The sequence below is a fragment of the Emericellopsis cladophorae genome, assembly GCF_022114955.1.
Source record: "Emericellopsis cladophorae strain MUM 19.33 chromosome Unknown NODE_20_length_315653_cov_120_781897, whole genome shotgun sequence".
Taxonomy (NCBI): domain Eukaryota; kingdom Fungi; phylum Ascomycota; class Sordariomycetes; order Hypocreales; family Bionectriaceae; genus Emericellopsis; species Emericellopsis cladophorae.
The window spans coordinates 69092-82968 of NW_026250945.1; positions in this window are offsets into that span (position 1 = coordinate 69092).

The following is a 13877-nucleotide window of genomic DNA, read 5'->3' on the forward strand; positions in this document are numbered from 1 at the left end:
GGCTGAGAGGTAATTGCAAGTAGAGAAAGGATAGCTTAACTAATCAACTATTCTAAACATTTTAGAGGGGGGCGCGGCGATAAATAAATAGAGTCGAGGAGGACGCCGTTTTCCTAGTGCCTGGGGCTGTTCAATCTAACAGACCAGGGTATCGAGTCAGCGACAAGGATGGCGCCTCAGCTCATGCAGGCTAGGACGATCATTATCTAGTGGGGAGGCGGTGCGGCTTCGCCTTAGTGCGGCTAGCGATACCTAGAACATTTTAAGGTAAGACATGCCTAGTTAAGAACTACTAGCTATCTAGTCCGTATTTCCTCAAGATTCGTCATACCTAAAATCGACGTCACGATCGTCCCCGGATATGAAGGCATCGCTAGAGGCCGGCGTAATACTAGACCGCGCTGCTAAGGAGTAAGTCCCAAAATATATACGGTGATGCTATAGACCCCGGTTTCTCCGCGGACTCGTAGGGCTGGCGGTCTTCAGCCGTTAGAGCTAAAGAAGGGCTTGGCTAGCCGTCTCTCAGCTATTCAGCCTTTCACGAGGTGCTGCATGAGGGGCTGTGGCTGTCATGCTTCGGATTGGTCGGTTAACAATAACGACTCACTAGTGGGCGTCTTCCACATTCGCGAGCAGGGCCTAATAATAAGCATAACTATTAATTCTCTTCTAGACAAAGCCGTCCTGTACCTGTTCTAACCGTATACATGCTAATAGGGTCCTCTAGCACCGCTATATCCTCGTGACTAGTAACCTCGTATAGATGTCACTGACCGTGGCTAACTCCGCACTGCCAGCGCCTCTTGAGCTTCTTGCGCTTCAAAGATCGGCTGCGCAATTGTTGCTGACAGTTGGCCCGGCACGAAATTTGTCCAATCGCCAACAGAAGCGGACTACCTGGCGGGGTGTCTGGGCTCAAGAGTGATTTTCGGTGAGGTTCGTGGGATGAGGACCAGACGTGTGCTAAGTGCTACCACGGTGCACAAATAAAATCACCTTCCTGCACTCTTTCCGCTCTCAACTCTCCTAATCACATCGTACTTCTATCAATTCGTCGGCCAAGGCTGTTTTTAAATTTCTTTCAGTGGGTCGTTCTTTGGAGCGACGAAAAGTGCACTATATAGGTAATTTGACAGGATAACCTTCGCTTGGGGTGATTAGGACGCATACACGTCGGGACAATGGTACGAATAGGGTAGTCATTTCTAGGTCGATGCCTGGTCCGCAGCAGGTACGGATACAGCACTCTATCATATCTCGCAAGCCTATATTAATAACCTCATCGACTCTTAGCGGAGGCTCCGTGAATATATCCGCGCAAGGGAATATTACACACACTACCAAACTCCAAGATATTCCATCTTCAGCGGTACTATTAGCTTCAGATTTGATTTATTTTTGCTATTATAATGATGTCTTGAAGTTGGAGGGTGTGCCACTCAATCTAGGTGGGCAGGGCTCGCGTTCGCAGACTTTTGAGACCCTATTTTACTTTCTAGAAAAGGATTAGACACCTCGCAGCAAGTACGCAGCGCATAGATTAAGAACTGACAGCGGCGGCCTCCTTCTTGGCCTCGGCGGCCTTAGCCTTAACGTCGGCATCGTTAATCAGCTACGCAAAAGGGGTTAGCGGCGAGACCGTAACGCGAACACATTTAATACGCAGAAAGAGACTCACGGTGGTACCCTCGGCGGCGTCCTTAGCGTGGGGAGAGTCGGTTAACTGAGATTTCGTGTCAGAGAGTGCGAGCACGTAACGCCCTCGCTACGCGAGAACGTTAGGGTCTTAGACTCACGTTATTATTGTTACTACTATTAGTAGCGGCGGGGGCGCAGATGCGTAGATAGTATATCTACCACCACCGTGTCAGCGCTACGAGCGCGCGGTATACGCGATACGCGTTATATAGTAGGGGTAATACTTACGTATTGCTATTATTACTATGGCGGCGGCGATAGTACAGGGAATATCAAACTATTACGTATTAGCGGCGAATTCGTAATAACGAGGTATTAGGCTATATACTTATTCGAAAGGTTAAGGAAGAAGAAAAGAAAAAGAATAAGATTAGCGATATAACGAAGATTTAATAATATTAGCGAATTAATCTACCGGGCGGTTAGAACGTTATAATAAGATAGGTTAAAGGGAAGTTAATTATACGGTTAAAGTCGATTAAAGATTAGACAAAACCACCGAATACCAGCCTCGCCGCATGGACCTAGCATAGTCGCTATGAATACGCTGCGCATGCGTGGATGCCGAGGACGGCATACGTGGAGAGGGGCGTTCTGTCAGACATATTGCAGTCTACCGACAACCTGACACCCCCCCCGACGGTATTCTGTCACCCGACAGTTGGGCAAATAGAAGCCTGTCACCTGTTAGTACTAGAATAATTTATATCAGGTGATAGGCTAACTAATAGTCTGTCACCCATAAGCTACCCCTATATAAGCTATTATTAAGGAGACGTCCGAGTCACGTGCTAAAGAGGGGTATAAATTAGTTCTAAACTAGTTCTACGAAAAGTTTCTATAGAATCTGTTTAGATTTAATTCTAAATTAAATATTAATAATACCTTCTTATCGAGAATCCGTAGGCTACTAAGTATATATTAATCAGACGGTACTACCGTCTCCTCCTATATATAATATAATTAATAGTAAAGTCTTTCTTTCCTTAGGGGAGGTTTTTTACTAATTCCGCGACGAAAATAGCTAACGATATCTCTAAACAGGAGTATTTAGTTCGATAATAAACCTTTATTACTATCTTCGACGCTATAGGCTATTAATATATAGAAAAAGCGGTGTTCCGAGTCTCTAAGCTTAAGCAAAAGTATAATATTAATATCGTTAATTTACGATAAGTTCGGAAATTAGTATAGGAAGAAAAAGCAAAAGGATAATAAAACTAGGATATATTATATCTATCCGATCTAGTCGATCTCAGGGAACCTCTAAGAAACGCCTTTATTAGGAAGGATACGACCGAGGAATCCTAATTAATAAGGCCCGAGCTACCCGTGCGTCCGAATTTAATTCTAATTCCGAATTAGTTCGAAATATATCTAGAACTAGTCGATATTAATTCCCACGATTCGCTACGTTCCTTATACTCATAAAGGTCGCTTAATATTATAATAAGCGTCTCTAAATCTCTTCCCTTACCGCCTCGTTTTAAGAATCAGAAATTAGATACTAAGTAAATAAAATAAATAGCGGGTATTAAATTAAAGAGATATAAAGTATACGTAACTAGAAACCGACCTTATCTAATAACGATAAAATATAGCGTAGATTATACGATCTAGAAATTATTTTAAAATCCTTAGGAAACTAAATAAGAACTAATTAAAAATTCTTTCCCTTTCTAATCCCTATCTCCTCTCCTCTAGATTAAGCTCTTCCCACTCGATCTCTAACTATATTCGACGAAGTTCAAGTTCTACCCGTCGGTCTTATAAGGATAGTTACTAAGTACTTAGCGTTATTCTTCGTGATCGAGTTAAGCGCTACTAAATAAGGACTCTTAATAAAGAGACTAATATAATAGTCCGGGCCTTATTATCTATTAAGATATCCCCTTAAGAGTAAAGTCCTTACGAAAGTAAACGTGACCATAAATATATATTCTCCCTTTCCGAAGATATTTCCTCCGTTACTAGACGCCGAATACGTATTACCTCATCCTCGGCGCGTTAGTCCCTTTCTTTACGTTATCGACGTACTTTATAATTAGTAAGAGATAGTAATATAATACTTATACTTATAATCTCGTATTTAGCTCTATTAGTAGCGGCCTATAATCGATATATTTCGATATATCGAACGTATACTATACTTTCGGAAAGTAGTATCGAGCTCGATAATCTCGCGGTTATATATCCGGTTACTAACTAGCTTAGAACTAGTTCCGAAACGGTTTAAGAGCTTACGTTTATATATAATAGAGCAAGGCCACGCCCCTTATACCCTAGAGATATATAATATTATATATAATCTCTATAGAGTTAGTATCCTTCGCTATTTAGACCTAGTCTTCGAATAATATACTCGAGCAAGCTAGGTTTAATCCTGCACGAAGTATAGGATTCCTCTTATACTTAACCTAACTAGCTAGGCCAGGTTCTAATACTATATTAATTAGTTTAAGATTAATTAATAAAGGAGAATATATATTAGATCGAAATATAAATCTATAAGTTCTCTAGTTACGTAGATACTAATAATAAACTTATTAAGCACGTGGACTTTAAGTCTAGGCCTCTATCTCTACTAATACAATATCTCTCGATACCTCGTTAAAAGTAAATATAGCATAAGCGTACTAAATACTATACTTACTATAGCTATAGTCGTTCTTTAGGGTCGATAAGCTTTAGATACTACCCGAATGCTTTATAGTTATATATAGAACTAGTTTCGAACCGATTTAAGTTAAAACTTACTAATAATTGACGACTAGTCTTAGTCTATAGTTACCCTAAGCAAACCTATCCCGTGGATATGCTTTTATTAAAATAAAATATAATAACGGTCGTATATTATTTAAAATATAATCCGGAATATATTCTTAAAAGCTCTATAGTCTCTCTGATTTATAAATACCCGAGCTAAAGGGAGTACTAATATTTTTAGTAAGGTTTTACGTAAATCGAAGATTAATATTACTTACCTCGCCGCGTTTCCTCGCTATAGTATGTCTAGATTAATTCAATATCTTCGTCGCTAATAATATACTTATAATTTATATTAATTATAAAGCTTTTTAAGTTAAGTTTCTAGAAAAGCTGAGCTTATTATTAAAAGAAGCAAACGGTAATATAAAATTCACTATCGTTAGATATATATTAGATATACTAAAGATATCAGCGAGGAATTAAATTAGAACTAATTTAGAACTAGCTTAGAACTACTCTTTACCTATGATAGGGGATCCTTATACTACTCTTAGTAGTCTAGAAAGATAGCTATCCTTAAGGAACCTATTGGTCGATAGATAAGAGTCTATTTTTATAAAAGATACCGTAAGAAATCGTGGTTTATAAGGCTTTAGTAGACTTAGGATAGTATTTATTACTTATATTATTAATAGAACTCCTAGACCTCGGGCGACTTTAGAAACGGGACTTTTAATAATTAATTTTAATTTATTTTAGAAAGATATACTTAACTTACTTGCTATAAGTGCTACCAGTTCGGACATATTGCAGCCGTATGCGGGCAGGATACGGTCTGCGGCCGGTGCGGAACCGTCCCTCATACTACGGGTGACGAGAAATACAAGGAGACCCCGCGCTATGCTACGTGCGGAAAGAAGCACGAGGCCTGGTCGCGGGCATACCATACAGTCGCCGAACAACATGCCCGAGCCCTAGCCGCATACAGAACGAGACCGACCCGGTTCTAGAATATCGCCCAAACCGCCCTTAGCTTTCAAGGGGCCCAAGAACCTAGAGAGACCGAAACCGAGGACCTAGTCGACCTCACTATATCCCTAAAGAAACAGAAGGTGAACGGACGTCCGCCTACTAGGACCGTCCTGGCCCGTTCCGGGAGCCAACCCACGTAACTTCGCCTCGATAGCCACTTCCGCATAAGAGCTAACGCGGAACCGGTTAGGAACTAGGCCGGAACCACCCCGGACAATAACAATATAACCATAGATACCCCTTCTTCCGACCCCTTCTATAATAGAACTTAATATTCTTTACTAGAACACGAACAAGCAAGGACCGAACTCGAGTATAGTGCTAAACAGCCGGGCCGGATACGACCTAATTACGCTCTAAGAGCCGAATATTAAAGGGAGCACACAAGAACTAAAGCGGCCCCCGGCAAACTACTATAGGGTGTGGGGAGGGGACAGGAGAGTGGTCACGTACGTGCACAAAAGACACAACCTCGATACATAGTCATCCGAGACAGGGGAGGACTAGATCCGGGTTAATATCGGCCAGAGATCGATCTTTAATATCTACTAAGACTAAAGTAGAGGAAGCCGGAGACCGATCCGCGCCCTCGGCGGCAGGGAACCCCCGAATAACCTAATCGTGATAGGAGACTTCAACGCCTATCATCCGCTCTAGGACCGGTACGAAAGGGAGTCGGACGAGGCACGGTACCTCCTCGAATAGGCTAGGAACTAGGGCCTCTAACTAGTCATACTAAAGGGGGAACTAACCCGGGTCTTCAGGGGCCAGAGGGACGGGACAATCGACCACTACTAGGCATCCCCCTCTATATTCACGCGCTACGCCGGCCCTACGCCGTTCTCAGGATTAGACTATATTCCGTAGCTAATCCGGACCGGAGACAAACAGCACACCGACCAGCACGTTAAGCCTAACGACCTAGGGGTAAATTAGAGAAAACTCGACACTAAGAGGGCCGAAGCCGAGGCATAGGTCAGGTTCCGGCCCGAACACTAGCCGGAACCAACTAATATAACACTCCTTAACTACAATATACACAAACTCATAACCGCGCTCCAAGAGATTGCTAGAGTCGCAGCACTAAAAAGAAAAGGGGGCTTCTCCGGATCGGTCCCGTAGTATAACCGGGCCGTATATACGGCTATCGAGAACGCTAAAGACAAGTCCCGATACTATTATCGAACCCGGACCCAGGACGCGTAGGAGGAGCTCCAGGAGGTACATAAGATCCGGGACCGAACCGTAACAGAAGCACAGAGAGAGTCATAGAGAATAGCACTACGAGACGCCGCGGATAAAAGAGAATCCCTCTAGAGATTTAAGAGATAAGCAAGGCTACGCAGCGGACTACCCCCGGAACCGCCAAGGATACCGAATATAACGACCCCGATAGGTACCGTAAAAACCTACTCCCAGAAGGTAAAAGCACTAGCCGTGAGATTCTTCCTAACCGTCCGAGTGCCTAGGGAGAATAGGCAGAACATAGGAAGGACCCGGCCAGGACCCGACCAGGAACCGCCCTAGACTATCACTTAGGACGATATTAAGGCGATACTACGGAAGCTTAAGCCGTAAAAAGCACCCGGAAAGGATAGTATACCGGCAGGGCTACTCAAAGTATACGGCGAGCCGCTATAACGGCTCCTTAGTAGACTAATTTCGGCTAGTTTCCGGCTAGGATACTTCCCGGAAGCGTTTAAAGAAGCAATCATAATCACGCTACGGAAACCAGGAAAGGACCGGGCTAAGCCAGAAGGCTAGCGACCTATCTCCCTCTTAAGCGTCCTCGGCAAAGTCTTTAAAGTAGTAATATAACGCGTCGTGTCCGGGACAGCAGAGGCCCGGAACCTCCTCCTAAACGGGCAGATAGGCAATAGAGAGGGCCGCTCTACCGAAAGGGCAATATAAATCGTCGTTAACGCGATTAAGGATTCCTAGGAGTATAAGAGATATATAAGCCTGCTCTAGCTTAACCTTAGTTCAGCGTTCGATAGGGTTAACCACTAGAAGCTCCTAAACTACCTCGAAGACTTAGGAATACCGGGCTAGATCCTAGGCTAGACGAAATCGTATCTTATAGACCGAAACGCACGGATCTACTTCGACGGAGAGCTCTTAGACCGGTTCCGGACTGAATCAAGGGTGCCCTAAGGCTCGCCCCTTTCCCTAGTTCTCTTCCTCCTTTACCTCACGGCCCTCTACGATAGGCTCGGTACTATTAGCGGAATAATAGTCGTGGGCTTCGTAGACGATATAAATATCCTAGTATTTAGAAGAGACCCGGAGGATACCCGGCCCCGGCTCGAAATAGCGTAGAAGATTTACGAACGGTAGGTAGAAGAGTTCGGGGCGATCTTTAACCCACAAAAGAGCGAGCTTATATACTTCACGAAAAAAAAGAAACCAGTGGTCACGACCCGGATCCGGGCCGGAAATATAACAGTCCCGCCGATAAACGAGGTACGCTTCCTTAGTCTTTAGCTTAAGAGATACCTATCTTAGAAGCTATACCTTAAGGAAGTAAGCTAGAAAATAGACCGGCAACGGTGCGCACTCTTAGCGATTACGGGCAGCACATAGGGGATACCAGTCCTATAGGCGAGAGAGATCTATACGAAGGTTATTAGGTCGACGATCGCCTATAGCTACCACGCGTACCATACCCCGACGAGGACGGACGGAAATATAAGAGGAATCGGGGCGGATTTAGACAGGACCTAGGCCGAATGCCTTAAGGAAGTCCTCGGGGCATACAAACACATAGCGAGGAGGCACCTCGAGACTAAGATAAGAATACCGCTAATCGACCTCTACCTTAATAAGCGAGCCGCCTAGGCATACGACCGGATAAGGACCGGACCCGTTCAAGAAGCCAGGAAAGCCACAAGGGCCTAGATCAAGCAAACTACGAGAAGGATAAGAGAACTACCTAATACCGAGGGATTAGGCCGGTTCCTAACCGATATTACTAAGTAGATAGAAGGCTATAATAACGCCTAAGAAGCCTATACTTAAGAATAGATTCGGAGGTGGGAAAAAAGGGCAAGGGTTAGGCGTAAAAAGGCGGGACTAGATAGACACCTAGCCGATTACGAACCGTTCGTAAAGGAGGCGATCTCTCGATATAAAGGACTCCCCCGGCATACTGCCTTATACGCGGCCTAGATCAGGACCGGATATATTAGCCTTAGAGCCTACTTATTCCGTAGACGTATGCCGGATATACTAACCCCGCTATACGACTATAGTCGGGGGAAGGAGGACGCTTTTTACTTACTTTTATACTACGAGAACGTTTCTAGGCCGGATACGGGCTAGATAACCACCGCATAAGACGTTCGGTAGCGTGCCCACACCCGGCCTGGTTTATAATAGATCACGAATTAGCTCTTAAAAACAGCTAACCTAGAGTAATTCAAGCTTGCCCGATAACTCGACCTCGCGTATAACGAACGGAAACAAGACTAAGGATAGGAGGAAGAGTAGCGGATAAGACACAGATCGAGGACAGACTATAGTAAAGCAAGGGCAAAAACACAAGACTATACAAGAAGAACATAAGGTACCGGGCCGGATATAACACGGACACACATAAAGCACCAAGAAATCACGACTTAATTCACCCCGCCACGGCGAATCCGGGCCAGGCCGTAGGTAAAAACAAACTACCTCACTAACCTACCCTAGGATCCGGGCCGGATCCGCACAAGAATAATAACTCAAGTAATAGTAGTGCGCCTCTTCTTACCACTACCAGAAGGACGACTAGGTCCATATCGCGGCGTCGCCGGCCTATATCCGCCCTATTAAGGGGCCGGAGTCTCCCTCTTCTTCTTAGCAGCCTTACCCTTCCCTTTACCTTAGGCGGGCTTAGGCGTAGGTTTAGCGCTAGATTTGGCCCTAAATAGCGAGCTAAAAGAAAAATCAAAAATATTATCGTCCTCCTCCTCCTTATCCTAGTTCCGGGCCGGAGCCGTAGCGAACCGTACCCTTTTCGAAGGCGTTTCGGGGTCAGGACGCTCGTCTATAGGAATACTAGGGCGGGCGCGCTTCCGGGACGAATCCCCTCGGCTCGCGACGCGGCTAATAGAGCGCTCCTCGAGGTACGTCTGCATAATAGCGCGGATAGTAGCGGGCTAGGAATAGTCAGGATCCGGCTAAGAACCGGGCAGGATAAAGGACTTATAGGGCGCGCGGGGTCAGGAGGCTCGCTAGAGGTGGTGAGAGACTCGTGCCAGGCGATCATAACGCGGGCGACACCGAGAGCAGCTTCGGCCAAAGGGCCCTTAAAGGGCTATAACAGAATCAGAATATATTCAGGGACGAGTCCGGGCCGGAAACATACGGGAGCGTAATTAGCAGCGCGTTAGTAACGACAGTCGGAGCATAAACTAAAGCCAACTTTAACAATATATCAGCACCGCGCGAGAAAAGCTCGGAACCGGCCAGGAAACGTATAATACGAGAGGCAGAGGCGGAGAGTAGTGGTATCGAGCTCACGTAGGTATCTGCCTACGATAATAGCGTTAATACAGGTCCTACACCAGCGCTCACCGGGGCGATAGTTACTAACCTTACAGGACTCCTAGTCCTTACGAGGGGGGCAGCGGCGAGACATAGCAGGATCCGGGCCGGAATCGAGAAGGAATAAAGCAGAATTAATAGATTCTTTAGGTAGATAGGGAAAGGCGAGAGGATCTAGGGCGATAGCGACACGGATCCGGGGCGGAAATATTTAATCGTGAGCGTAAAGAAGAAAGAAAAAGAGATATAGGGAAATAGAGGGGTAGGGGGCAGGTAAATAAAGTCTACGCGTAGTAGGGGCTAACTCAGCCAGAATCCGGGCCGGATCCTCCCGGAACCCCACCACGACGGTTGAATTCCGGTAAAACACAGCATATACCCAGGATTACGATAGATACGCGGGCGGAATCGGCCCTAGCATAGGACTGGCACTATAGAAGCCAGCATTTTATTTCGTATTTTACTATAGTAGATAGAGGAGGACTGCACTAAGGTTTTTACTTAATTTTTCCTTAGGATTATTTAGCCTAGATAGCCTGGCTAGCTAGCAAGAGGCACCCGTAAGGGCGTATAATTTATTATTATTATTATACTTAACTTACTTAAGGCAGGCCGATTAAGAGATATCGAATAGATTAGTGACTATAGTTATTAAATAGTATAATTAGGCGTCTTAGATAGTATTAGTGGCGGGTGATAATAAGTACCGGTTAAGACTATAATAATAAAATCTATACTCGAGTATCCTTTTATAGGAGTAAAGTAATAGAATTTAATATTATAGTCAATAGAGACAATTTCTCGCCTACTATATAAGTAGTTAATAGCTAGAATTATTAGTAAACTAGTTCGGAATCGGTTTAATTATTTATAGTAAAATTTCGCTTTAATAGAATTTTTATTAGAGTAATAGTATTCCTCCTCTTCTTCTTCGTTATTATTCTCGTGGGTATTATAAATAATCCTCTCGATTAAATTATAAAGATCCCGGTACCTGAATAATATAAGTTTAAATACGTGAGTTTCTCCACGAGTACTATACTAACTATATTAAATAAATCGCTAAGGTAAAATAAGAAGATTCTATATATGTTAGAAAAATCATATTAAATTAATCGTATATACTCTATAGCCTACGGATAAAAATACTAGGTAGCACCGATCCGAAAAATTATCGTAAGATCTTTTATTAGAGAAACTCTATAAAATTACTCGTATAAAGCTTTATAAATTTAGAAATAGTTTAAGGTTAAATTATAAATAAACTTACTTTATTACCTTACGTCGAATACTATTAATAAGGTCTTCTCGTAGCGATCTTACGCGAGAAATCAATTCTTCGCTAACTTCTATATAGTCCTATAAGCCGCGGACTTTCGAATAATATTTTACGCTAGTGCAAGCGTATATATAACGTATGCATAGAATACTATTAAAGAGAGTAGTAGAGCTACGCTAGGGCCGGACTAAGCGCCGAGCGTAATATTATACCTAAGAGAATTAGTTCTAAACTAGTTTATAACTAGTTTAAGCTTACTTACCTTAGTCTGAGGCTTTTTAGTCTATACTTATTTAAGTTTAGTATATAGAATTATATATCTAAAGCTATAGTTCGACGAATTTAGGAACTCAGGAATTCAAGGTATATATAGTAAGCTCTTAACTAAGATAGTATAACTAGGAATATTATCTATTTCTACTATATAATCGGGGCTCGCCGAGATAAGTATTCGTGCTATTAACGAAGTCGATAGATCGGGCGGTTTTAATATTTCGATAATTAGCTAAGTATAAGTTAGTAAATAAGTCTAAATTAATTCTAAATATTACTTATAACGTGGTCCACCACTAAGCGACGCACACCCCTGAGCGACGCACTTTTCCACGACCATAGGATAAAGAATATCAATTACACCACTATAATAACTATAAAACACCGAAACTATTCAGACTTATATATATCAGACACTTCCGTATCTTCCTAGCACGTGCGCGTATTATACCTAGGCTTTCTATACTTACTATAACGCCGTAGAGCCCTCTCTGTCCTAGTCCGCCGACTATTATTCTCACGCGTTTCACGCTCTACCTATTCCTATACTTCCTTCTAGGCTAGTATATTATATATATCTCCTATAGTAAGTAATCCTCTAAGACATATACGTGTTTTTTTAGCCCTCCGGCGCTTACTAAGTGCCTTATTTACCTTCTATAATATACGTATCTTAGCCGTTATAAGGGTGACCGAGTACGCTAATACTTACATCCCTTTCGTAAGCTAGTCGATAGTAATAAGAATCAGTATTAGCGAGCTTCCTTAGTGACGGGTAATCCGATTTTTAATATATTCGGATTGCGAGACTGCCTCTATTAGGTTCTGTGGCGTCTAGGAGCACTAAGGATCGGTAGCTACGGAAAGGGGACTAGTTAGTGTTAGCGTCCGTAACTTAATATCTAGCTTAGATATTATAGCTTTAGGGTTAAAAGGTACTAGGCTTATACCTCTAAAACCTCCTTTATTATTACTCTCTATTATAGCGGTAAAGTAGGCGGCTTTAAAGGCGAGGAAGAACTCGACCTTAGTAATATTGTTAATATACGCTCTAATAAAGTGCTCGATTTCTTGACCGTATGCTTTCTTTAAGGCACTAAAACACTTAATATCGAGTGGCTAGGTTAGATAAGACGAGTGAGTAGGTAGGCTAATAATAATAATATTATTCTCTTTATAGAAAGCTTTAAACTAGACCGACTAATAGCTCTTATACCTATCGAGTATAATTATCCGATATATACCCTTTATATAAGATTTTATATACTTTTCGAAATATTTAATTTATTCGAGGCCGGTCTTATTATCTATCTACCTATTAGAAGTTAGTTTAATAGCTTAGTCGAGTAAGAGGCCGCCCTCTATATACTAGTTAGCGAGGTAGTACGCGCCTTAAATAATAGGAAATAACGGGAGGCACTACCCTTCGCTATTAATATACTTAATTACTATCGCCTATTCCCGATTACTAGGCTAAACTACCTTACTTTTTTTATATCGATCGGCGCGTATTATTACTATAGATACGTAGATAACGCCTATTATAAAGCCGGTCTTATTAAAGTTATAGAAGTCATAGTCGTAGATACTGTACTTCGCCTTTATATTATATATAAGCTTAAACTACGCGCGAATAAGCTCTAGATCTTCGTAAAGGGCTCTCTAAAAGTTATATATACGATTAAAACGCGTCTTAAGTTTAAGTTATTGCTTAATAAACTTCTCGCCCTAGTACTTACCGACGCGTCCTCTATCGCGTCCCGCGAGTAATAAATTAGCTATATCTTTAATACTAGTGTGTTAGGGCGCGAATCCTCGCGTATCTAGGTCTAATATATATCGAATAACTACCTCCTTTTTAGTAACTATTAATCGATAAGCTATATAACGTGACTCGAGCTTTAGTACTCGTCTGTTTATCCTATAGCGGAGCGTAGCTTCGGGTACTCTATAGATTACTACGGCTTTCCGGCGGCTAAGTCTTTTGTCTTACCGAATAGCTTTAATTACTAAGATGATCTAGCTTTCTTTATAGAGGGTTACTATTGTTAGTTATAGAGGAATATTGTGTATAAGATAGAAATATACGACGCGTAGAAAAGTGCGTCGGTTAGGGGTATGCGTCGCTTAAGGGTGGACCACGTTATCCGTAAACTATTTAGTAGTCCTCTTATAAGTAGAGAACACGTTACTACGTATAGTAAATAAGGTATTAAGCAAGCGCCGAGGGGTTAAAAGAAGCTATCTCTAGCATAGAGGCACACTAACTATATAAGATAGGAAAGATTTTATTAATTAAAAGAAGGTTAATAAATAGATTCAGGAAGCGAAGCGCACGAAAAGGCGCCCTTAACTACTA